This window comes from Halictus rubicundus, chromosome 12 (assembly GCF_050948215.1).
Source record: "Halictus rubicundus isolate RS-2024b chromosome 12, iyHalRubi1_principal, whole genome shotgun sequence".
Lineage (NCBI taxonomy): Eukaryota > Metazoa > Arthropoda > Insecta > Hymenoptera > Halictidae > Halictus > Halictus rubicundus.
The window spans coordinates 1,493,765-1,519,808 of NC_135160.1; the positions used below are offsets into that span (position 1 = coordinate 1,493,765).

Genomic DNA, 26,044 nt, shown 5'->3' on the forward strand with positions numbered 1-26,044 from the left:
CGAGCATCGATCCTTCTCGGCGATCCGACTGAGCGTTAGCTGACCGTCGATCTCTCCTTTGTTTAATCGCGGCCCGCAGGACACTGAACACACTTTCGGGGCCGTCGAGCAAATGAGGAACAAGTGCACGTGCTTGAGAAAACGGACCAGACGTCGGAGACATCGAGCAACGCGGGTTTTCGGTTAGGCGACCCGGCTACCAGTGACGTTCGGTGATATCTGTCCTGCTCTCTCTCTCTCTCTCTCTCTCTCTCTCTCTCTCTCTCTCTCTCTCTCTCTCTCTCTCTCTCTCCCTCTCTCTCTCTCTCTCTCTCTCTATCTATCTCTATCTTTTCCTCTCTTCTTCTCTTTGTGTGCACCTGTGTACACGCGTGTTCGTCCCGGTGTTCGTACGTATAGATGCACACGCGTGTGGATGCAAGAACGCGCCAGCGCGCCACCAGTGTATAAACGCTGACGTAACACGACGAACCTCCCCTTGACACCTGATCGACAATCCAACGTCGTCGGGACGTCGGTGACCTTGTTCGCATACTGCACCGACTGCTTGTCGGCGGGATTTCGGAAACACCTCGCAACCGCCCAACAAGTTTCGTATTTTGGAAGTCATAAACGGAAAAAGATGTAAGTCTGCACCCCACAGATTTTTCCTTCGGAACCCCTACTGCGGGGGCAACAGGAAACAATTGGAGTTTTACCTTTGCTTTTTGTTGTTAATGTATACGTCAATTAATGAAATTTAGTTGAATGGTTGCACGCTGTTGATTAACGCCAGGTTTACGGTGTACTAAAAGGGTCTGTTTTTATAGTAATCTAATTTAGAGGGATTCTTATGGTAATTTAATTTTAAACTTAATTTAGAATTTTGAAATCGTCTTGAAGGTTTGTTGGTTTTAGGAAATTTTGAAAAGTGATCATTTATTAATATCGTGTAAACTTTGACAGAGTATTGATAAGATTGGAATATTCTGGTCCAATAATTCTCACGCAAAAAAGCAGCAGCTAATTACGTATTGCCAGTGGCTTGACTAATTGGTAATGGGTTTGTCATTCTCCAAAGCGAGACTAGAGGGAAGAAGGAAGAAAGAACAGGAAAGAAAGGGACAATAATCGATAATTGATGCAAATCCGGTGTACAGGTTTCGGACAAGTCGAAAGGTCTAGGTCGTTCGGCTAGTAACGGCTCGCCTTCCTGCTCACCGAAATCCGTGAGAATTTGTTGTACAAACCTAACCTTCCCCTACCTAAAATACACGGGGTCCAGCAAAAAGCGAACACAATCGTGCAAGAAATCATTCTACACTTCACGGAAACTCAAAAATACAATACAAAAGCGTGAATAAAATTTAATTGACTGCTACTCGATTCGTATGTGTGTTTCAGTGACGAGTATTCGTACAATACATGTATACAATCGCTGAAAATGTTGTGGAACAACACAGCACACTGACATTTTTAAATTTCGATTTTTTCGTGACGATTCTACGAACAAAACGTTTATATTTTTTCTTTATCTTGACATTCAAAATTTTTACACGCGAAGTTACTTAATTCTTACTTGCATATTTAATTGATGGACACGGTGTATATATTCAACCCGGAAGAAACTCTCCGAAGGCAAAACGGGATGGTCGACGCTGATGCAACCGTCAATGATACGAAAATACATTTTTTAAACGAAATCCTCCAACCTTGAAGGCTGTGAAGAATCAGAGAAAGGACTTTTTTGCTGAAGATAATCCTCACATTTCTTATTCGCGGAACTGATTAAAACGCGATAGACAAAATTGACACACTGTGTGCTGCAACTCTATTCGAGTGAAATTTTTCATGAAATTATTTCATGGAATAAAAATAGGAAAGGAAAACGGATTAAATAAAAATTCACTGTGCGTATATGAGTAATTAGAACGTCGCAGTCAACTCGTCGGAAATTGACTACACACAATGTCGTAATATAACAATAGTAATAGTATGATAAATCCCTTTTTACATATTTTAGATCTTAACCGGTACAGTGAATATATTAGCATAGAAATTGATATTTAAAATAATTACGTCACCCACACATAGGAGATACGGCAGAGAATTTGTTAATAAATTCAGATCCGTAAATAGTTAAACCGACATTTCTTTACAAGAGTGGGCTATCTCGCTAATTATTAGTAGAATCGTAATGAACGTTAAGCGTCGAATTGATCGACATTCTGAGGAGCGCATATTGAACTTGGTTCTATCGGAGCAAAACCCGACACTTATGTGGGACAGTACGCTGCCTTGAACCGCGGAGATTTTGTTCGCCGTTTAAAGATTACCTTCGCGAGTTCGAGAAAAGCCGCATGATCTTTCCCGTCCGACTCTGTTAATCCGCCAACGTACGCGTTCTCGTTCTCCGCGCCTATTGTTTCCGTTTAATTGGCTCCTATCTATTCTCAGGATCATCGTAGATCAATTTGCACGATCGCTTGTTCACGATAGGACGGTACGGTTTCTCTGCTATCTATAAATACGCGAGACGAACTGATACTCGGTCGACTACGTTGCCCGAGCGTTTAGTGCTGCTAAGACAACGAGACGCACGTATTATAAAGGTGCGGCTGCAACAATGGCGCAAACCATTCAGTGTATTCATTCTTCGCGGAAAAACCAGTCAAAAATGTGGAATAACATTACTCCGTCCGAGCCTTTGTTTTCGAGAAAATCGACGTTGAATCAGGGAACTAGTAGAAGTGGTAAACAGTAGACAGACACGTACGCCTGAATCGAATGTATCATTCGCTGATCGTGCTAAAGTGTAAATAATTTGTTACAACCAGGATTTGCTGATAAATAAAACAATATACGTTCGATGGATATCAATTGTTAATATCATTGGTGTTTCCGCTTTCTTAGTTTTATGAGATTTCGAAAATTGGATTCTTCACATAGTGGATTTTTGTGATGAGTAAAGTGATCGTGACGATACAATAAATTTTTGTTTTAGAAAGCATTGTAATGCCTGCTTCAAAGCAGGAATCTTTCCACTGATTTTTTTTCAATAATTGTATTATTTGCAATTACGACGTACGACACGTGCAAACAAGAATCATTGCAATCTTCTGACATTTTACAAGCTTCCTGTTAAAACGTCCTGCCGTCACAGAAAAAGTATCGGCGAGCAATAATACGATATTGTAAATGTATCATCAAATCGGAGATACCAGCAATTAAACGAAAAAGAAATCTTTGTGCTTTTGTTTCCATCTGCGTCGAGCAGTCAAGATATTTATCTGTGTTCCTTCGTTTGATGTGCGCGTCTCTCGTTTCGTCGAGCTTAGTCGAAGCCCCGTGGCAGTCTCGCAGTATTTAAGCACACTGAAAGCTTAATTCGCGTATGACAACGCGACAAAGATTTTCTTTTTCTGGGAAAGAAAAAAAAAAGAAAAATGTTACACGTCATGTTGCGAAAATACGTATTGTATGCGACATACGGAATACTATTAATTCACCGAGTGAAAACAGAGAAATACCCCGCGGGCGTAAAAATGCTACGCAGAACTTGTACGTGAAATGTCATTTGAAGAAAACTTTTGTTTCTCTTGCTCCTTTCGCTGCTTGCATCCAATAATTCGCACGCCTAGGTACAGCGAATGAGACGCGGCTAATTTATAAAATTAGTTGGCTAATCGTTTGTAATCATTGTGATAATAAGATCTTAATTTAGATATCATCAGTTCGGATAATCGAGGTTCTACTAGAATGCGAATTAATCAGGAAAATATGATCCAAATTGTACCGTGTTTGGTCTCATATTTTTCAGGAAAATGTCAGGAATATGTCCATACACTTTTCGTAAACGAATAATTAAAAACTGGAAAGCTTTTAATTAGTATTGCCTACCGATCGAGCTTCTGGGCCATTGAAGACACGTTGCAGCAGTAGGAGTAAACTTGTCACAAATATCGAGAGCATCTCTCTCACATATGTCGAGGCAGTACTGTACTTTGTGAACGGTCCTTAGTAAAAAAAAAAGATCCTAGGGAACATAAAAATAGTCTTGGTGAAATTTTGGAGAATTTCGCGAATTTGCGGTGGTTTGTCCAGTGTTTCGCGCATATGGGGGAAAAAATTGATGGTCAGCGATCGCAAACGTCCCGTCCAGACGCTTCCCGCTAATTACGTAAAGATTCAACGGTGTCGATCGCGTGACGAAAAAAAGCGTGAAATACCCTGCCCTTCAATAAATTACTTTTCAAACGACAGCGTTGCGTAAACGATAGCGTTTATGACGTTCGCGGTGGAATTAGAGGCGTTACGCATTGCTGTGCACATCCCGTGTTCATTGTCCAAAGAAAGGATCGTTTCTTTCTTTATGCAGAATCGCTCCGCAATTAGCGACGCAAGCCGAGAGAAAATGAAACGTGACGCGCGAAAATAAATTCTGTAAAAGTACCATTTTCTCGTCGATATCTCCTTAGGACACTGATGATTTTGTACATTGTTGACCAACGCGCGTATTACCATTTCTAATTGGAACTAAACATTCACAAGCGCGTTACCAGTCTTCCATTGATCTAAATATTTCCGACTGATGTATATTAATGAATTTTATTGCGAAACCTGGTTGCAAATGTGGATTAACGTTGATAGAAATGGAAGCGGCCTATAGTGAACAGACACGTGAGACAAGTGGTGCACAAACGCACACGTGCTTTCGTATTATCAAATTGAATTCTTGCGATAACGGGACTCCGTGTGCAAACATGTTTCGTGCCGTAGTTTTCTTTTGTTGTCACAGGACATCAAATTCCGCTTTTAAAATACCTCCTCTCCCCTTGTTCATTCCTTTGTTAATTCATGAACAACTGTCCGCGACTCTATTCTTTTTATCCGACGATCCTGGATAAAGCATACTTTGCGATAAAATTTTTAACGGTTTTCGCACTGTCCTGGATACACTGAAATATTTGCAATCTTCGTAAAACAGAATTTAATTTGACTGAACCTTTTAGTTTTATCCTGGGAAGTCTTCAGAAACAGGATTTTTACAATTTCAAAATAATTGAATAATTAATGTAATTATTAAAATTTTTAATTTAATTTTTACTTAATATTAAAATCAATTTTTTAATCTTTTTTATTTGCATGTATTTTTAATTCGAGAACTTAGTTTCATGAGATATTTAATAAGACGTTTAAAGGATACGTTAAAAGGTGGTAGATGTTCGCGCACTTTTGTTTTATGAAATTTTATGGATTTTTAAATTTTTTTCCTCGCAGTAAATATTATTATCGCGTGCAGAACGCGCAGGTATTTTAATGTTCGACAGTTATACCAAAGTCCCGATTACCAAAATAATCGCGAACATTTTAAGCACACCCTGGATACAGTATACTTGGAGATATTAATATGTTCGCAACGGTCGAGTCCACCGAAGCACATAAAACAATTTGCAGCGGTAATAATTGCGCGCTATATCACCGTGCGGCCTTTCCGCGTTTATAGCGTGCTCAAATCTTCAAAAACATACAAAACGTCCGGTTAATCGAAATTTCATACAATTTCGTTTAATTTTCCATTCCCTGAACCGATTAGCAAGTATAAAACGAAATTTCATCAAAATCCTTTTATATACTAAAACTGCGAACTCGCAGAAAGTATCACGGTCTATAATGGTGAAAGCGCATCGGGATCGGCGCGTGTGTGTGCGCGCGTCACTTGCACGACTTCCCTCGTCGGTTTAATCACGAGGAATGATGTAAATAATTTAGTAGGCGAAAGGTTGCCGGTGGTGGGTAAGAAAACAGATCCTCAGGTGGAGAACGAAGGTGTATATCGACGTTCGTGTCTTCAACAGTTTGCGTGAAATCCAATTGCCCCACTTCTGAGCCCCGTTGTCTTGATAATCTGCGCGATAGTATCCCGAAGTTAACAAAGCCTGGCACATGTAAATGCGCCAGAAGTTAGCTTCGTCGGTCGGAGACGTTCCCATCACGAACTATACATGTTCCGCGGATGACGACGTTCCGCACTTTTGATGACAGGCTCGAACCAAACAATGCGCTTTGTACGAACACTTGAATAAACCAAATATCAGCCGACAAATTCATTACCATCCTATGACGCTCGAACTATTTACGACAATGTAGAATTGCTGCGTTGCGCTCTACAGTCGCCGAAGACTATCCTGAGGACACTCTCGACGTCGAATTTTCTGGGAAATTTAACGGGCTGTGAAATTGAATTGAATTTGTACTACAAACTTGAGTTTGCAACCTTGAACAGTAAAAAAACCCTAATAACCTTTCTAACAATAAGAGAAGTAATAATATGATCATTTTGTGGAACCCTACTAAATAATAAAAATTAATTTTACTCCTCTCCTTTCTTTTTTGTCACCCTGTATACACTCATTTAATAGAAAACAAGACTATGTAGTAATGAGGAAAAAATGTAGGAATTAAAAGAAGGAAAAGATGTGTTTGATAAAAACTTGTCGAATATCATTTTTACGGTAATCGTTTTTCAACAATCGAAAAGGGAGTGATTTTGTATGAAAAAATCAGTCGAAAATGTAGAAGAAAATTTTTTCATACGAGGCTTTTATTTCGAGAAAATCGACCTTGGAAATCCGTCAAGTTCGCGTGAATTGCATTTGTAAGAAGTAGAATCGGTACGTCATGAAGCAGACGCGTCAGACGATCCGTATTCAATGAGACGCGTGTTGGCAAAATTGTCAAGCTCGATTTTCCCGATAACGAAGTATTTTCCTCGTATGAACAAATTTTATTCTACTTCATTTTCGACTTGTTATTATGCAGAGCAACCCCCTTTCGCGATTTATTCAGTGTTAATAATAACACAGTCTTTTCAAAGAATTACAAACGAATTCTCGCAGTCACTGTGAAATAAAAAGCAAAATTCTCGGTATATTATTTGAGCCGTTTATTTTGAAAGTGACCTAAGTCCACTTATAATTAAATTGAAATATTTAAGGGTTTGTGTTTCAATAAAATTAAAAATATACGTATAAGATACCAATGCGTCATATTGCTTAAGTGTATCTAAAAGAGTTAAATTTACAGTTCCTATTAAAATAATAGCAATTATTAAGTGAATAATATCTGTTTTCTTACCAAAAATGGAGTTAAGCCACTTTCAAAGTTAACAACCAGATTCGTTATAAAATTTGAAAGAGCCCAAGTCCATTCGACATAATTTAAAATGCTTCAAATTGAAAAAACAAAACTCAATTTACTTTATATATCTTTACAACACTTCAGAAACACAATTTATGCAATTCAGGACATTTTCTAACTACATAAATTACATAACAATTTACTGCCCATCTACATTTTGTGTATGCGAGAGGGATTTGAAGAAGTCATGGTGGTGGTGGTATCGTAGTAAGTCCATCATGTCCTTGTATTTCGCTGTTGTAATTCGTCCTGTATTTTTATAAAGTGGTCTACCCCGACGTGGTAATAAATTCGGAATTTTAAACTTTGCATTCTCATCCATTGATATCTTATAAAAAATTGTATACGATTCATCTCTCAAAAAGCGCATCCAGCATATTTTTAACCAATTTATTGTCTCTCCGTTAGAATTCTTTACCCTTTTAAAAATTGCGTCCTCCAAAAATAATGTCCTTCGAACATTATCAATAATGGATTGGACTTAGGCCACTTTCAAAGTGATGGTTTTAATAATTGAACTAACTGCGAAAACTGATGTGTCCAAAATTATCGTATATACTCTGAATATACTTAACCGCGAATGTTGTTTATGACAGCTAATTTGAAGTTGTACACGTAATTACGGGCAACAAGAAATAATTGACAAATGGACTTGGGCAACTGTCAAAATAAACGGCTCATTTATATAAATTTGTATTTACATTAATTTTTGTTGATATGGCGGAAAGTGTCGGCGAGGGGTTGAAGCGGATCGCAGCGGAACGTACGGATTTCGGTACGGGTGAAAAGTGGTTGGGCAGGAACGATGACAGGCCTAATAATAAATGAACGATAGAAGGGGTGGTAACGGCGATCGATCCGAATTTTCGAGGGCCTCCCCTTCACCCCGGCCGGCTATAAATATCCAACAGAAGGTATTTATGCGAAGCGGCTGTTAGCCACGTTAAAGGCACGCTAAGTAAGGAGCACGCGGCAGCACGTCGCGGGAACTAGAGTTGTGCAACCCCACTTAAAGTTATTCTGGCGGATGAGCGCAGTAGCCGGTGACGTCCCTAACCTAGCCTAACCTCTCGGCCTGTACCCGACAAGCGCCCTCTCCCGATGACGGAGCTTGAGATAGGTCGGGTACAAACGTCCGTACGAATGCATGTTACGTACAGAGACCCGGTGCTGCTCCGCTATAGTCGAACGACGACCGTACTACGATCCTCTGACACCGGCGGCAATTATTCATCGCCGTTTTCAGCTGATCCGACGACTCTACAGTCTTCGGGACTTTTCTTCGCGATTATGAGCCGTTTTTTTTTCGGAAAATTAGGATCAGGGTGGTTCACCTAAGGGTAGCTGCGTGATAGCTGCGTAAGCTGAGTGATCAAATAAGTATTAGGTCGTTAAATTATTGAAACCACTAGCAAAAATTTACACTTTTACATCAAATAATAATTTCACAAATACAAGGATAATATTAACCTTAACTTAATTTAATAGCACTTCTACTTTAGCTTTGTCATAAGAATTTTTCCGATTGACAAAATTTCATTTTTCTTCACTCCGAATTCTACAAAATAGCCTCCTCCCAATTTTCTGTTTCAGATATTGCAAAATTTGTTAATTTTTCTATGACCATGTTACAGTTTCGTAAATTCGTTCAAAGTATGAGACTACGAATAAAACACGTCGAATTAAATCGTGAAACGAGAATAGATGAAAAGTACAGGGGTTGTTGTACAACCATTTTTGAGGAGCGTGTTAAATGATTGAGAAATGAATTTTTATTTAGATCCGTGGTCCAGTGAAATTTCGGCAGTAGCGTGTCACCGATTATAACAGGCTAGACTCCGGCCTATGGAGGCCACGTGCGTAGAAAACAGATAACAGCTAGCAGACTCTTCGCGACCTATGCCAATCTGAAACTAAATATACCCGCCAGTAATCGCGGCATTGCGTTCACGAACTCCGCCATGTCTATCGTATCTCCGCTGCGCTAACGCTATCTGACGCCGTCTAATGCCGTTCAACGATCAACCGAGCATAACTCGGCCAGAATAACGAACCCCGTCGATTCATGTTTTTCCGATTGACGGCTAATAGGAACGTCGATTTTCCAACAGCAACTGATCCTCCACTGATGGAAATCGTCGCGCAGCACCGCTGCCAAAATAGAGAACCCGACGCTTTCCCGTTTGTCAGGAATTACGGTAGTGCCTCGATAGATGTGTTAGACATGTGCACGATACTTGCATTCTTATATGTGCACTTTGTTACTTTTTATTATTTTCTTGCGGAACTTTTGTCTACACTTTTGTTACATTTTTCTGATTCGAACGAGTCCAAACATGACTTAGTTCGGAGCATGTTTGCTTGTTTAATTAACGATTTAGTAGAACCTCGATTATCCGAACACCTCGAATAAATGTTTCACGTGTAAACAGCTCAATCTAAAGCATTGTACAAACCAGTAAAGATTTATTCTAGCAGTGTAGCTAAGTAACTGTTCTATTATCCGAACACTCGTCCATGGGCCACCGATTAGTTCGGATAATCGAGGTTCCACTGTATCGTGAATTAAGCGAGTAAATATGGTACAAACTGTGTCGTGTTTGGAGTCATTTTAATCAGGAAAACGTCACAAATATGTTGGTACAAGTTTCATGCAAAACACTGTGGATTATGATCTTCATTACATTTTGTCAATATAGAAGATTTAATTAGTGTCTGCAGTACAGTGACTATCTCAAAGGACTCTTTATGAGAATTTGTAATCTTTTGTAAAGCATAAATGGAGAAATGATAGTCATTAGCAATTATTTTCACGTTAGCACTGCTCTCACACGTGCAAGGAGTTTAACAAGAAAAAATTCTTCTTTTATATCTGCAAATTAATTCCTACGCGGAATAAGAATTTGCATTAGCAAATGAAATGAAAAGTAGTATGAAAAATAGGAAGCTTTTATTATTATTTTTTAACTTAAGAGGTCACTCTGTCATTTCGCTGAAATTCTAAAGGAGCTCCAATGTAAATACTAGTATTTCTGGTCCCAGCTCTCATACAAATTAATTGTACTGCAGATTTTATGCATTTATAACAAAAGCGTGTAATTGAAATATGGAATAGTGAAAGCATCAGAAAAATTTACGGTTAATATTATATTATTGTCAAATTAATAAAATTGAGTCATCCATTTCAAAATCACTGCGCACTTTACCAATTTTCCTGCCATTCGCAGGACTCATGGTCTAACGGTGTTCGGTAGTTTCGCGAAAAATGTTCTTACGAAGAACGCGACTGTTATTTCATCATCTACAACGATTTACGCACCGCGCGAAGCTACGTAAGCCCGCGGACAAAGTAGCATAACGCTACAACGAGCTGGAAAAAAGGCTGGTAATATACGTCGGCAATTACGATTGATACATCGTGAGAAAAAATCGCAGATGATAATGTTGCTTCGGCACGTGGAAAAAAAATAACATCGTGAGCTGAACGAGTGGTCGACCTTATAGTGACTCATTAACGAATGCAACGGGACTGGCGGCTGCGGATTACGAGCTGCACTCTGAAACTGAATCCGACTCGGTGACAGAAATACAGCAAAAGGGCGGACTATTTGAAACGTCTCTGTAAACAAAATTATGTTCGCATCACAAGAAAAATAGCATTCACACATTATGCTCGTAACTTTTTCATAGTTAGCTTTTTTCAACTTTGCGTTCTTTGTGTTCTTTGCGAGAAATGGTAAAAAATATTTAAAATGTATTCATGTATTCGCATGTATTCGCATATTTGCATTCAAAATAATGCAAAATAAATATTTACTAATGTAGAGGAGGACCAACATTTAGAACAATAACTTCAAATTTTCTCGATTGCGAGTACTGCATATGAAAAATGAACGATTCCACTATGAAATAAAAGTTCCTCTGAATTTTATTGTGCGAGATAATTTGATAATAAAATTTGCATTCGAGGAAACAACTACGCCCGTTCATAATACAACATTTCGCCAATGTTCTCTTTTGCGTCCGCCATGTTTAATCCGCGAGCGCGCGCGGAAACCGGAAGTCATCCGGTTCCGTTCCGCGTTCCTCGCGTCTTGTACTCATCAGCGAAAGAATAGTCGTAACGAAGAGAGGATCGCGGAGAAAATGGCGAAGAGAGATAAATCCGGGTACGACATTTCGCGGAATTCTTTGGCGAAGTGATCGAAAAGATTCCGACGTGTTCCTCCCGGCTACCAGAAGCGGGAACGATTGACGGGGATGAGTTATGGCGACGCGAACAACGACAAAGCACCGCCGCGTCGAGTATCCTTGCGTCGGAATGATGTCATTTGACCCTGACACGCGTAGTCGGCGAGTACCGGTATTCGAGCGCGGGTACCCGGCTCCATTCGTTACGAGAGAAACGCGCTCGAAAGGTGCATGACACTGCCATACGTCCGTGACTATAACCAAGGAACGCAGCAATCGAAACGGCCAGCTCGCACGATTTTTGCGAAAGGTCATCGAGCAGCAGACACTGTTGGTAGTTGGCAAGCGACTGGACGCTCGAGGAAAATATAGTCAGATTTTTCAAGGAACTTTCAAGGTGCTCAAGACTTTAAATATTTAATGCAAAATAAACATTAATAAATACTTTCTAGGTCGATCGTTAGAAATGGAAGCTAGGTAAAAATGTGTTTCCTCCTCCAACAATTCCAATACGTCAAGAATAACATTTTTTAATTCTAATGTCTTCGCAGTCTATTTACTAGAAATTTTTTAATAGTCACTTTAATCGTAATTTTAAACGTTTTTAACCTGTTCACTGTTTTGCTTCGTTTTTAGAACGTGCACCTGTATGCTTACACACTCTTTATACACTCATACCGCTCTATTAAATTTTATTTAATAGCAAATGCAAATTTTTTTCCTCATCATCATTTTCATCATCAAAAACGAAAGGTCATTGATTAAAACCCTGTTCGTGGTTGGCAATTGAAGCAGGTGGATGCTCGAGGAAAATGTAGGGAATCGACAGGTGAAAAAAATAGAAAGAGGAATTTATGCTTCATTTGTAACGTCGCATTTTACACACAGATAGAAAGAAGTTTTGCAATACGCAATATTCTGTGACACGAAATATGCGAACAAACCTTTGAACTCCCTATGAAGGAACAAAACTGTAATAAAATTTCTTAGAACTTGGCATAGACGGAACTTAAACATTTATTCTCCTGCATTGACACATTAATAAATGTCACTTACCATGAAACCGGATTACAGTCGCGCTTATAGTCTCACAAATCAGTTGACTGGTTCAGAATGAATTATCTCTGGACATTATGAAAAATTCTGAATCATTCTTGTCGCTTTTGTTCTTTGAAATTAATTAGTTCCATTATTTGATTGGTAAAGCGTCAAATAATACATAAATATTGCTTTATTTCTCCTAGGTACGTGAAAGTGTGTCTTTTTATCCCAATGCACATGTCACTAATTCCTTGAGCCATGCTAACATTAATTTATTTTATTTAATGTGTCTCTCTAAGCTTTTTTTATTTTTTGCAAAATTATGACAGATCGGTGGATAGCAATTTTTCTTGGAAAAGGAATAAGTGAAAGATAATGTATACTTATATGTACGCACTATTAGCAAAAAACATGTCAACAAAAAACGTAGACAAAGTTAACAAATCAATCGACCCATATAATGATTTCACAGAAAACGTTCATAAATCACGTGTAGTCAATGATAAAAAATAAATCAAAGTGCACAGGCAGTAAATAGAAACTGGTCTATAGTAAGTAGAAACGGCAAATCATAGACAGACACGCTAACCAAGTATTCAGCAATATATACACCCGATAGAAATTAAAAATTAAAAGTTCAATACACATAAAGACTTTCGAAAAAATCTACAATAATTTTGCAATTTGTCAACGAAAATGTTAACGAAGTTTATCGTATGAATGAAAAATTTCATTCTAAATATACCTGCTTACCTACTGACATGTAGAATTATCTTATTTTGAATTCCTCTTCTTTTTAATTGAATCCGAATCACTCTGAATTTTCCTAACGAGCGAAAACGATTGACTTTCGGTTTCCACGTGAGAACAGTGTTTGCTCGTCGCGAAGTCGTCCGTCAGAAATAACGTACGCATAATGATCACGGTGCGTCGCGACTAGTTTGAGGTCGTCGCTCATGGACGTTGGCTGGCCTTATAGCTTCAAACTTGTTATAGCTCGCGAGCACCGCCGGTACCAACATCTCGCGATAAAAGTCGTGATCGAGCGCGACTGATCGTCTTCGACCAAAGGAAATTCCATCAAGATCATGGACACCCCGCGTCTCGTTTAATGAGGAATTTTAATGAGGTTCGTCCGTCGCGTCTGAACGGAACTATTGGGACAGATACGAAGTGCCTGGGAGACTGTTAATAGACATATTGTTTTTATTAATAAGTTTTATAAGCACGGTTACTCAAAATGCAACATGATTCCGAATCATTCTTGTAAAATACATCCTAAAAATGTAGAACACTTTAGGAGAACTGTGCTTTTAAATCTTTAACAGAATTTGACACTGAGTTCACAGAATGCAATTTTATTTTCATTTCTTTAAAATTAATTTTATTTGAATTTTTCAATCTCGTTATGTCAAATGTGTATAGCTTCTAGAGATTCTATAGATAAGATAGGGTGATCAATTAAGCTCGTTTAAATAACCACAATTTACAAGGATCATTTGTATGGATCTTGTCTTTGTAATTCATAATTCTGTAAAAGAATATTTTGTCCCATAATTGAATAAATATAAATATATAAATACATGTAAATACAGTTCTTCTAAGTTTGCCCATAAAAATGTAAATTTACAGTAATGCTTTCAGTATGGTAATTATTATATGACAGCAAAAATCGATATTGAACCTTGACAGTTAAAAATAAATGCAAAATGTATTGTTACATAATCTTATTATGCTTTATTGCGATATTTATAGTGAAAAGTATGTAAATATACGGGAAAAAGTGTTAGGGGATTCAGGTAATTATAATTGAAAATAAGAAAAAATGATACAGCTGCTCAAACAGGGCTGACGTCGGCACATTGTGGCAAATTTTATTTGGCACAGCCTTCGTTCGAGAAGTCGAAATGCCGAATAGCTGGGCACTATCAATAACTATTTACCGAAACCGACCATCTTGTTTACATAGGTTCTGCCAACTAGCAGTAATCATGGCGCCAAGCGTCAGTAGCAAACGTGACTGAACGATGGCTATTAGTCGACCCTCCTGGAAGGAATCAATTCTACTTGAAAAGCAAACCCGTCGGGGAACGTGTATTTGTGTTACTATTTATACTGATCGGTTTAAAAACAAGTTTAAGCGTTTAAATAAACGACAAACATTCAATCAATAAACCGAACGCTACTTATTGTTGAGCTAATAGACTTAACAAACTCTCTCTCTCTCTCTATTTTATCTTATGCAATTTTACACGCATTTACATTTTATATATTTATTTATGTATTACAGTGTTTACTCGATACATGTCCAAAACGCGGGTCTAGCCAGGGACATATATCGGCTAGGAACGTAGAAAAAGACAACTAGAGGCCTCTGGTCATGACCCCTCACGGGGCATACCCCGCGGCAGTGGGGATAGTTCTGTGACTTTTATCGGCTAGGCATTTGCGACATATATAGAGTAAACACTGTATATACCGCTTTAGCCTACAAAAGAATTGACCTGTGAAACTACAAAAAGTATTTATCAAAAGTATGAAACTTCGGAGAAATTAATTATTGAATTTTTATTCTCATGATGTACTATTTCGAGTTTGAGCTTGTTTCACGTATTAATTAGATTGCGAAGTAAAACGGTCTCTAAAAGGTGTGTTGTCTGTTTAGTGAATCGCAAAAGCATGCGAACACAAGTCCACAACGTGTTAATTCGTATGACGTCTCGTCTCGCGACCTTCCTTCTTTTCCGTTACGTTCTGGTATCTTCTATCAGCGAAACCGGCGGATCTATTCGTTTTTTTAGATCAGTCTCTTCGAGGGCAATTCCACGAAACCTTACGAATTTGTCCTTAGACTGCGATAAACAGCTGAAAACAAATATTTCGAAATAGGAAAGTCAGTGATTATTGCATCGCTACCTCGAGCACAATGGTGGAAGTCGCTCGTTCATACAGAATAGACTAATCAAACATGCTAGAAACGTTTGCGCTGCGATATCGTATCAGGCGGTAGCGCTTGTACTTTTCAGGCCTATCGGATAAAGAAAAGTGACGATTGATGACGGTCGGCTTTGAAAATAACACCCGTCGCGCGATCGAGCGCGATAGTAATTGCAAAAGGGGCGCATGGCCTAGATGTAAACGCACGTATAAATTTTCCGAACTTTAGTATACCTTGCGGTCTAATTTACCTTCGCCGTTCGATAACGTTTTCTTTCTTTTGCTACTGTTGCATTACCGTTCAAACAATTGCACCAGTACACATTGACCTTTGGACCTTCATAATCTCATGGTGTTGGACAGTGCGATTGAAAGCATGAAGGACCACGGCAGATCTAGTCGACCACTTAGGGGTTGGAGAGGGTTGCAGAGGGCGTCCGGTAAGGGCACAAAATCGGAATAAAATTAAACGCTCAGAATATACTGTACGAGTCATCTTTGAAGGTCACGGTCCGCTTTACTTTCGTTTTTCTGCGGTGCCTAATAATAACAGCAGCAATATACAAAATAAAATAAAGTAAATCAATAGAAGAAGTCAGAGTAAATAAATTCACAAAAATTTCCAATTTTCTCATTTTCATCAATCGGGGCTGCTGATGGGATCACAGAATGTTTAGTGTGCTACGGGTTAATAATTAATAATAACCGCAGCAGTACTGTCGTTATATACAAAATAAAATGAAGTAAGTTAATAGAAAAGGTCAGAGTAAATAAATTCACCAAATTTCCAATTTTCTCATCTTCCCCAATTGGGGTTGCTGATGGAGTCGCAGAATGTTTAGTGTGCTACGGGTAAATAATTAATAATAATCGCAGCAGTACTGTCGTTATATACAAAATAAAAGTGAATTAATAGAAAAGGCCAGAGTAAATAAATTCACAAAAATTTCCAATTTTCTCACATCGGAATAAAATGTCCTCTGGAGCTTCGCTTCGGTTGGTGTGGAGTGCCGAGGGTTAAAAGGCGAGGATCGAAGAGTACTTCCGGTGGTCGCGCGAAATCGCAGTAAAATTAACCGATCGGAAATCGGTGTGTAAGTGATCAGCGACGGTCACGGTCCGGTTTCCTTTCGTTTTTTCGGGGCGATATCGGTGGCGAGGATCGCCAAGTTCAGAGCGGAGCGGTCGTGAATGCGGAGTGTGCAGCTGCGAGCCGATATCAATGGTCGAGAAAATTGCACGGGTTAAAGAGCAAAAGGCTAGGAGATTCGATGGCGGGCGAAGCGTCTTCGAGGCTTGTGTACGCGCCAGCACACACTGTCCTTCTGCGGCTGTCTTTCCGTTGGTGTGCCACCGACACACGTTCGAGCGGTGCATGCCTGCCGGTGTGATTGACATCGGTAAGTATGCCATGGCCGACCGCTCGCAACGTGCTGGTACGATCGACTGCAGCACTGCCCACACTCTGTCACGTACACACTGTCACGAACACAACAGAGCTCTCTCGCTCTGCCTCCAAGAACGCCGTTCGTCTAGGCTGCCTAGAAAAACCAGCCGAGAAAATCCTGCCGCCGACGCGTTTCCGCTGCGGAACGATCCTGCGGATCCGCGCGGCTAGGGAAATCACAAGACCACTCCTCGCGGATCCTCTTTCTCTTTCCCTCGTCTTCTCGATCCTGCTTGTTTCGACGGTTTTTTCGGAACGCAACAACCAACTGGTTATGCAACCGGCGAAGAGGTATAACAGGTGGTGGTGGAATCGTAGAACAAACACAGCGACTTTCTTGGTGACGCCCGTTGCCGATCGACTAACAGATCCTTGTTAGGCGTGTACTGTTGGGTGTCCGTTTGCCTGATCGTTCAACCCTTAGAAAATTGAATTTTGACGATTCTGTGGATGATTTTTCAGGGTTTTTTGTTGCATTAGAAAGTCTTTTATTGTACTAATGAAACTAGAATTTCATCTGTGAAACTAGAAATTTTTATTGAGGCCACCATTTTGATCGGGACTAGTAAATGTAGGCTATTCAGGAACGTCGATAGTAGATTGTAGTTCTATTATTTTCTAACTGGAAATCCTTGTGGCCAACTGTCAAGGCCCAAAATGAATCAGTGTAGTCCCTGAATCATGGACGTTCGACATTCCAGAATTTTATCGTGTAACCCGATTATTTTTTACGAGACCACTGTGTTCTGTTGCGTTGTAACGATCTGTCTTAAATTGAGAAGCGGAGTGATCCTATTTAGGTCCTAATTATTGAATTTGGGCTCATAACTCGTTAGGTTCCTGAAATTTATTCGCATCCCCGAAAAACATCTTCATTTTTTAATAATCGTAAAATAAAATACCTGAAATCTGTTATTTAACCGGTAGGTACACATAAAAATGGCCGATTAACAATCATTTTTATTTCCATTGCTTTATGAATAATAGGATGATTTGCAAATTAACGCCAATAGAGTTCGTGTTAGAATTCTCAATGGAAGTTTGTAATCTCGCTTGAAGTTACCGATGGTAGCTAACAATGTTAATTCTTGGATCAAGAATGAATCAGAAGTATATTTCTGTCGCTTCGCGAGTATCTAACTACAGGATAATTGAAAAACGGAATTGTACATATCGGAAACTAAAAGATATTACTAAATACTTCGTGGTAGAATTCTCAATGGAAGTGTGAAATTACCGATCTTAGGTAACGATATTAATTCTTGTATCAAGAACGAGCAGAGAGTATTTCCATTGCTTTGCGACCGGCTTGTGAAATAACACCAGCACAAGGATTAGAATGAATATGTTTGAAGTAGGACTTCCCATATGCATTATTGAGACCAAGTTCGCGTCCATTCACTCGGCGCAAAGCTACATTGTAAGAAATTTAAATTCCTTTACATACAACGCGAGCCGGTTTGCACTCGGTCAACATTCCTACGCGCAAAACTGCTACACCGTTAAATGTAAAAGTTCATCGTTTGCGTCGTTACATAACGAGCGTACAATCCCCATCGGCTCGCTGTAACGATCCATAAAATTGGCGACTTTCGATGTACCCCGGGTTCTGATTATTAAATACAAAACTTGACGCCCGGTGCGTGCAAGATTTCATGACTTCGGGCAATTGTGGACGTTAATGAATAAATCTCTAGTCGTTTAAAGGATACAGCGGCGATATTAACATACGCTTAAATACGACTCGTTCTCGTCGCGTCCAAGGTGCGTAAATGTAAAATTCGTTTTCATTTGCATTGTCCAAGTTTCCATAAAGTGTCCCTTGAATCTAAAGTCGAACAGCGATTACGCGAATGTATTATAGGTTGCGAACGCTTTGGACCATTTGCCTTCGAATTACCAGTGGACCAGCAATGGTGCTGAAAGGTATTGCTTAGCACCCAGAATTGAAAGACAGCTATGAAAAGTATCAGAAAGTCTAAATCACCTGCCGATCTGATACTGCATCGTCCCTAAACGATTAGCAAAAATTGCCTGTTGCAAGCTTCATCGATTTTTAGGATTGAGAGATTTGCAGAACGAGCACAACAATCGGCCATGATCCCTGTGGGGCTAGAAAAGATCGTCCACGACATCCCAGCGACTTCAATGCACCAGAAGCTTCTGGTCTCCTCGAAGTTACGTAGAAGCGCGGCGAAGGATGTACATACAGCGATCCCGTGACACGTGTGACGTAACGTAACCCTGTTCCCCGAAGGCCGCGGTTTTCACCGGGTTCGATCTTCCTGTAAGATGGTATCGTTTCACCCGAAAACCGGTATGCCGACGAAGGCGAAATCCTCGGATGCCCCCCTCTCCCCCCACCCCACCCCACCCCGTTTCGATCGGGAGAGGGTGGGGGGCAGAGTCGCATAAGGAGGATTCGATGTCATGCACGATGACGACGATCCGCGGACGGCAAGGTCCCCCGCCACTTTTACTTTCGTTAAATAAATACGCAGGGTGAAGACAGAAAAGACCGGCGTGCGGGACGAGAACGATCGAAATCGGCCGCTGCACGCCCGCCGCCGAAAAACTTTCATCCGAAAGGCCACTTTCCTCACTTTCTTATCGGAGAGTGAAACACACCGGTTCTTTCACTCCAGTTCGAAGATGACGCAGAGAACGGGCCCCGACACGATCTCAGTAGTGCTCACTCGAATTTGACCGAATCCGCAACCAGCTACTAATAATACTGGGGGGGGGGGGGGGGGATGCTTCAGTCGGAGCCGGAGTGACGTCACGAAGCTATAGTGTAGTCTAGCCCAGTGACGTCGCGATTCGTGCTGAGGATGGGGATCTTATCGCGATCTTAGGGTACGGATCGTGACACCGCTAGGCACGTCCACTATTCAGGGGACAATTGGCACGTGATGTCATCTAATCCTTTCGAGAGACTCTTCCCCCACCACTCAGTACCCCGAGCTCAGCGGGGCCCTATCTCGGTAGACAAGATAATAAAATTACTAGAGAAGAAAAGACAGACGTACCTCGAACAGCTAAAAGATAATCACGCAATAAAGAACATTTCAAATTCAATCACTTTCATCTTACCACTTCAAGCATACCACCGGTGGATTCTTGAGATTTTTCTGATTAAAACGAGTCCAAACATGACGTATATCGGACTAGTTTCACGCATCATGTGAACAACAAAATGGAGGACATACGTATGATCCCTATGTACGAAGTTTGTAAAAGTCGACCGATTTAGGTCGTGTTTGGGCTCATTTTAATCGGGAGACTCTCGACAATCCATTGTCACTACGTTCGAAAGTGTAAAACAAACATAACTGAATTTGAAATTTTTTTATTACAAGTCACACCTCGAGCGTCGATGTTCGATGAACTGCTTCACTTTCTCTCGCTACATCTGTTCTCTTCGTCGAACTGTGATCGAGTGAATTCCTGGAAGAGAAACACTACCCTGCAACGCTAGAATTTGACTTCCGGTTCCCAACGTTTGCGAATTGAGGTGAGCACTACTGCGATCGGGAACCGAGCCGAACCGGCGACATCGAAAGTGAAATCGGCGAAGAAAAGGTGACGCGCGCGTCGCGTCGCCTTCTCCCGTTCCTTATTTGGCGCACGATTTTTTTCATCATTTCACGCGTGCATGTGCGAGAGGCTTATGCCATTACGTAACCAACGGCCGGGGTTGATCGGCCGATTTACGAGAGACTCTTCCGCATCGGTATCGCCGCCGACACATTTCGTAACCGACGATTTTCCCGTCGCAATTAGACGGGCTAATTAAATCCTCTCGACACCGAGCGAGACGCTCCATCATCGGACGACTATTATATTATACTAACTCTCGTCTCGACCGGCCGATCTCTAAGCCGTACAATTCCTTGGTATAGATCCATCTGCACATTTCCAGCGGGTATTCTTCGTTCCCCTTCATCGATCTTCGCTCTGGATCTTCGAGTGAAAGTAAGCACGGACCGCGCAGCGATCGTTCGTAGATTCGTGACTTGTGCGATTTTTATGCGACCGGCTGTGGATTTATTGGTTGCAGGGAATTGTGATTTAGGGGATTTTCGAAGCGTGGGTGGTGGTTCTTCGTAGGCTTACAGTCTTTAGCTCTCGTAGATTTTCTACATTTTTTAATGATTTTTAGGCTACCTTTAGGAGATTGTACTGTAGGAGATTTTGAAACAAAATTAATAACTCCTAAACTAATTTAATTTTTTATCTGAAACCCCTAATACTGAAGCATATGAAGCTCTATCAATCGATTAAAAAAAAAATACAATTTTACTTAAAAAATTTTAATAATCGTAATTTTGTATTGAACAAAAGTTTATTGTGAATGCAACTGTACCATTTCAATAATCATTAATTTAAAAAACTTGAAGCCTATCATTTTGGCATCTGCAGCGCTATACCTTTTGTCCTTTCTGGGAACCGAAAATTAAAGTAAAAATCAGATTGGAAGTATGTCAAAATTCGAAGGCGAATGGTCACGGAAGTGAAACTGAAAAAGTCTGTCTAGTAAACATTTTTCGAAACTGCCGTTAGAATGGCCGCGTATCGTTTGCCAAGGTCTCGTTACCAGCAGCGGACCCAACTTTATCCGTCCTGGATCTCCGTGATCAGCTCGATCGTTCGATTCCCACAGCCAGCTCAGCTCGCAAAGACTATCTCGCGTCTCGGATGCATTATTCCGGCATTAGTCCAAGGTGAATTACTCGGAATGTCCTGTCGATCTCGCGTTTCCTCTCGGACGCGCTATCACGCGGAGGAGCCCGAGAGAGTAAAAGTTCCCGGCGTCCACGCGTGTCGTGTTTTTGGCATTGGGCGTTGGGATTGGAGGGTCTCGGTTGGTATCGAGGTCACTGGTGCCACCACCACCAAGCACCGTGGATCCACGACTTCGGTGGATCGCGTGGCCCAAAAACTTTGGGCTGTGCGAGGCGTTCACTTCGACTGCTCCGCGCGAACCGTTTCGAACGCGTTTCTTCCGGCAGTCGATCTTTAACCGTCCGACCGATCGCGGAAGTAACCGAACCGTTCCCGGACACCCTCGCGATCATCGAATCCCGGATAATGGATCGTCGAGTGTCAACCAGGCTACCGATCGACGCGACGATCTTCAGTGTTAGACCAAAGTGACGATCTACATGCGGATCCCAGTTTTGCGTGCACCTTTGGTGATACAATCGTGTCCTGTTCGACAATCATCGCGGACCATGTGATCCAACGTGACCTCGACCGTGAACCCACTGGAAAAGTCCCTAGGAAAGGAACGGTGGCGTCTTCTTCTTCTTTTTTTGGATACATAGCGGTTCGAAAGCTTCGAAACTGTGACATACCATGTGCGCGAAGATGAGTGTGCTGCAAGGTCGTCACATAGGTAGGAGGTCTATTTTAAACTGAATTTAGCACGTGCTAACAACCCGAGTGATCGTGTAACATTACGACCCGTGGCCAATATTGGGGGAAAATGGGGATTTCGATTTAGCTGGGGAATTTGGAGCAGCCTTCGCTCTTCAGATACGTGAAACTATCTCGCGAACAGTGGCTCTCTGTGACGTGACTGCGTACTCGAAATATTCGAACGCGACAGTTCTTTCCGCTACAAAAATAATTTACAAATCGTCAAACTGAACCTGACATGTCGCTAACGATCTAGAAGTCGGTTAGACGAAAAACGAAAATTAAAAACGAGAGAAATAAATAAAGTGCAACATAAATTAGAAATAAACTGTCCGAATTTAAAAGTAACACAGCAGTCTAACTTCTAACCTACTGAAAACCAAAAATTATAAATATATTTCCAAAGAAGACGAGACCTAATATTAACTGCTAAGCAAGAACAACACGAAAATTCTCCTGGACGTATATCAGTTTCAAAGTCACGATACAACGATCTAATTTCGTCATTGCCGAAGAGCAATAATTCTAGATACACATATTCCCAGAGAAAAATCAAGTATAAAAGAGAAAACGATTAATTGCGAAGCGGTGGACTACATTGAGATTCTCCGGGCCGCATATCAGTTTCATTGGATTAGCCACGATTCTCTCAAACGGTTCGTCGACTTTCACTTCGCTCCAATGACGGAAAATTAAATTATTCCCCGGTCGAAGTTTCTCGGCGGGTTTTTCGTTTCTTTTTCCTTTTTCTTTTTTCTGTTTTCTTCGCCGAGAAGAAGTTCCGCGGCGCGAAGAAGTTCCGCGGAATCGGTTTCCCGTGGTGCAACGAGGTGTCGGTTTGTCGGCGTGTCCTCCAGGTCAATAACACCGCGTCGCGATTTCACAATTGCACGCTTGGCTAATTGCAAATCACAATTGCGACTCCGCGACGCGACCGAATGCGCACTGGCGCAGAATATTCCCGGGAGTTACTCTCTATCTAACTCGCATCGGAGACGCGAAATAGAAATTGTTCGCGGAAGGCGGCAGCGATTGTCGCAATCATGATTTAACTACCGCCGAATTAAAACCGCGAGATTGTGCTACATTCGTCGTTTTAGACTCCGTGCGATTTTCCGCCGGGTTGTTCGGAGACAGTTGTTGTTAACGGCCGCTCGCTCGTCTTCGCTTAGTTCCGCATTTTGCGAGCGATTCTTATTGCTAAATTAAATCAGTCCCTCAGAGAGATCAAATCGATTTGTCACTTTAGACTATTTATCACAAATTTATAATACTCGGATTTCTGATACCTTCTAGGCAATTTTTCACAAACTATTTTAATCGCTTTTCTCTGTCTGTTCACCTAAAGATTACTATTGTTGATCAATTTTTATTTTTCGCTGAAAGTCGACGACCCGCAAGCCATTATGCACAAGCGTATGATAGTGTTAGGTTAATAAAACGTTAAAGTATTTCGAAATTACAAATAAATGACACATTTATAGTAGTGCTCAAGTTATATTCAAAAAACTGAAATAAGAAATTTCGTCCCAAATATATATGAAATTATACACGTTTATTCGCGGATGTTTAAGCAAAATAAAAATTTTCTGCCTGAATTGCAACAAACCGGAGTGAAATCATTTTCTTTCTTAACCCTTTGCACTCGAGTGGTGACTCTGAAGCACCACTAGAAATTGTTGTGGCATTATTTCAAAGAAATTACAAAAAGTATTACAATGTATTTGCTACATTACAAAATTTGTATTTAACAGATTACTAAACATTTACATATTATATGTGGAAATCGGATCAGTTTCGCATGAATAAAATGAAAATATTCCAAGACGAAAGAAAAATGTAGTTTTAGAATGAGAATAGCGCCGAGTGCAAAGGGTTAATACGTTTAATAATTCGGAAATAATATAACAGTATTTTTAAATTCTTTTAAAGTTTTCGCTGTTTTAAATTATGCCCACTCATGTTTGTGATAAATGCATGTAATCCGCAGTCTAGTGATTACGATATATTTTATTTCGCTGTAAAATATGAATATAAAAATACGTGCTTTAGTGAAGATTTTCTGAGGACTGCTTTCCAAAAAGCAGCGTTGCAAACGAAAGCAGCGTAACAGGTTTTTCATATATAAAAGTGTAAAAGTGGTCCGGCGATGTTCGCCTGTAAATCAAGCACGAAATTGTAGTTTACGGAAGTATAGGAGGAAAATCGCTTTAGCGATGCATAAAATTCGCTGAACGATGACACCCATAACAGCCGGTCGATTGTATTTCATCGGGGGATATGAAACTGGAGCTTTTATCGCGCGGAAGTGGCGGCCAGCGTGATTTGCTACAATATTTTCTCGGCGGATCGCGAGCGATCGCGTCGTGGTCGGAGCACGGTCGATTGCGTAAACGATAGAAAACCTGGAACCCGGCGTGGTTCGTCGTTCGTGCTTCGCAACAACGTGGACTTTTGCTCCAGATTGCAACAGATTCGAGGCTGTGCCGGGGACCTCGGTGTGCGCGCACCGTCTATCGTGGCCGGTGAACTTCACGGGGATTTTCTTCGATCGAAATATCAGAACGGTTTTGTAGAACGAGGGGGCCGAGGATTGTTCTACGGGCTTCGCGCAATTTCGTCACTAGCCGATTCCTGTTGCAACAGTCGGAGCCAGCTATGCGCTGACCCGGCGAAATCGCTTTTTCCCCGATACGCTAATCGCCGGAACTGACCATGGAATATCGGGGCGGACACTAACCTTAGATCTGTCAACATATTTTCAGTCTATCCGACCGTTTTATAGAAAGAGATGAATAAGAACCTTATCTTTTCTTGCACTCTTGTTCGAAGCCTTCATTCACTGTGAAAATGAGATCAATTCTAGCGATTTGATCGTTCCAATTAATTTCTACGAATGTTTCAATTCGAAATAGTTTTTAGGTAAATTGGAGAATTCTCGGACATAACTATGTTCGTATTTTACGAATGTGTTTCGCACTTTATCGATCAACCCTGAGCTTTTTATGCGCGCATCTTGATCAGTCAGTAACAGGTATCTGTTATGAAATAAATTGATAGAGAATTCCCTACCTCAACTGCAACCAGTAAGGGTTAAATAGATTTTCATTATTAGTAGTTTTAACCCCTTGCACTACTATTTATTTTGTGATTATAATGATTAGAAATTTTTCATCGTTCAGAATTTCATAGAAAAAAAAATAGTTTATATTTATCGTATGCCTATGTTTTCTCTACGGGAAATATATATCAACTACAACAAAATAGAATTTTATTTCGATTTACAGGAAATTAATAACATACATGTTTATTATCCGACTCGATATTGTTGGGCAAAGGGTTAATAAGTCGAAAACCAGGTAAAATCACAAATTGTAAACGTGAAAAGAAAATAAAAAACAATAATTATGAGAAATATTATTTGGTAAAAGCTCGATAAAACTGATTCTAGAAAACTCATCCTAGAATGAGGCAGACATAGTTCTTATAGTTACTGACTCCAGAAGTTTCACTATACAATCGTAAAATAATATCATCCTGTTTCATTAATCGTGCGTTTCGGGTCTCGTGCTTTTGACTCACACTGTATAAAACTTCCACTCAATCCCTTCCGACCCAATTAGCGTCTTTCATAGATGAGCAAAACTGGTCATGCAGCCGTTCATTAGACTACCGGGGGCTTTCACCTATAATTCTATACGTTGGGCACAAATTTATTATACTATCAAAAGTGGTTCTCGGGTTTTTAAGGATTTCACTCGTGCAAAATCAGTCTTTTAATGAAACAAGAATTAGCTCTTCCATCTGCAATGAATCTTTCTTAGCTGA

At 40.4% G+C, this 26,044-nt stretch overlaps 1 protein-coding gene across 1 annotated transcript in view; it reads left to right on the top strand.

Moving 5' to 3' along the window:
• Nucleotides 1-410: 410 nt before the first annotated feature.
• The window catches only part of Hr4 (nuclear hormone receptor 4), a 74,127-nt gene continuing 48,493 nt past the window's right edge, over nucleotides 411-26,044 (top strand). The window contains exon 1 of the mRNA XM_076798617.1: nucleotides 411-624. The gene's annotated coding sequence lies outside the window, so the exon portion shown is untranslated. The remainder of the gene's footprint in view (nucleotides 625-26,044) is intronic.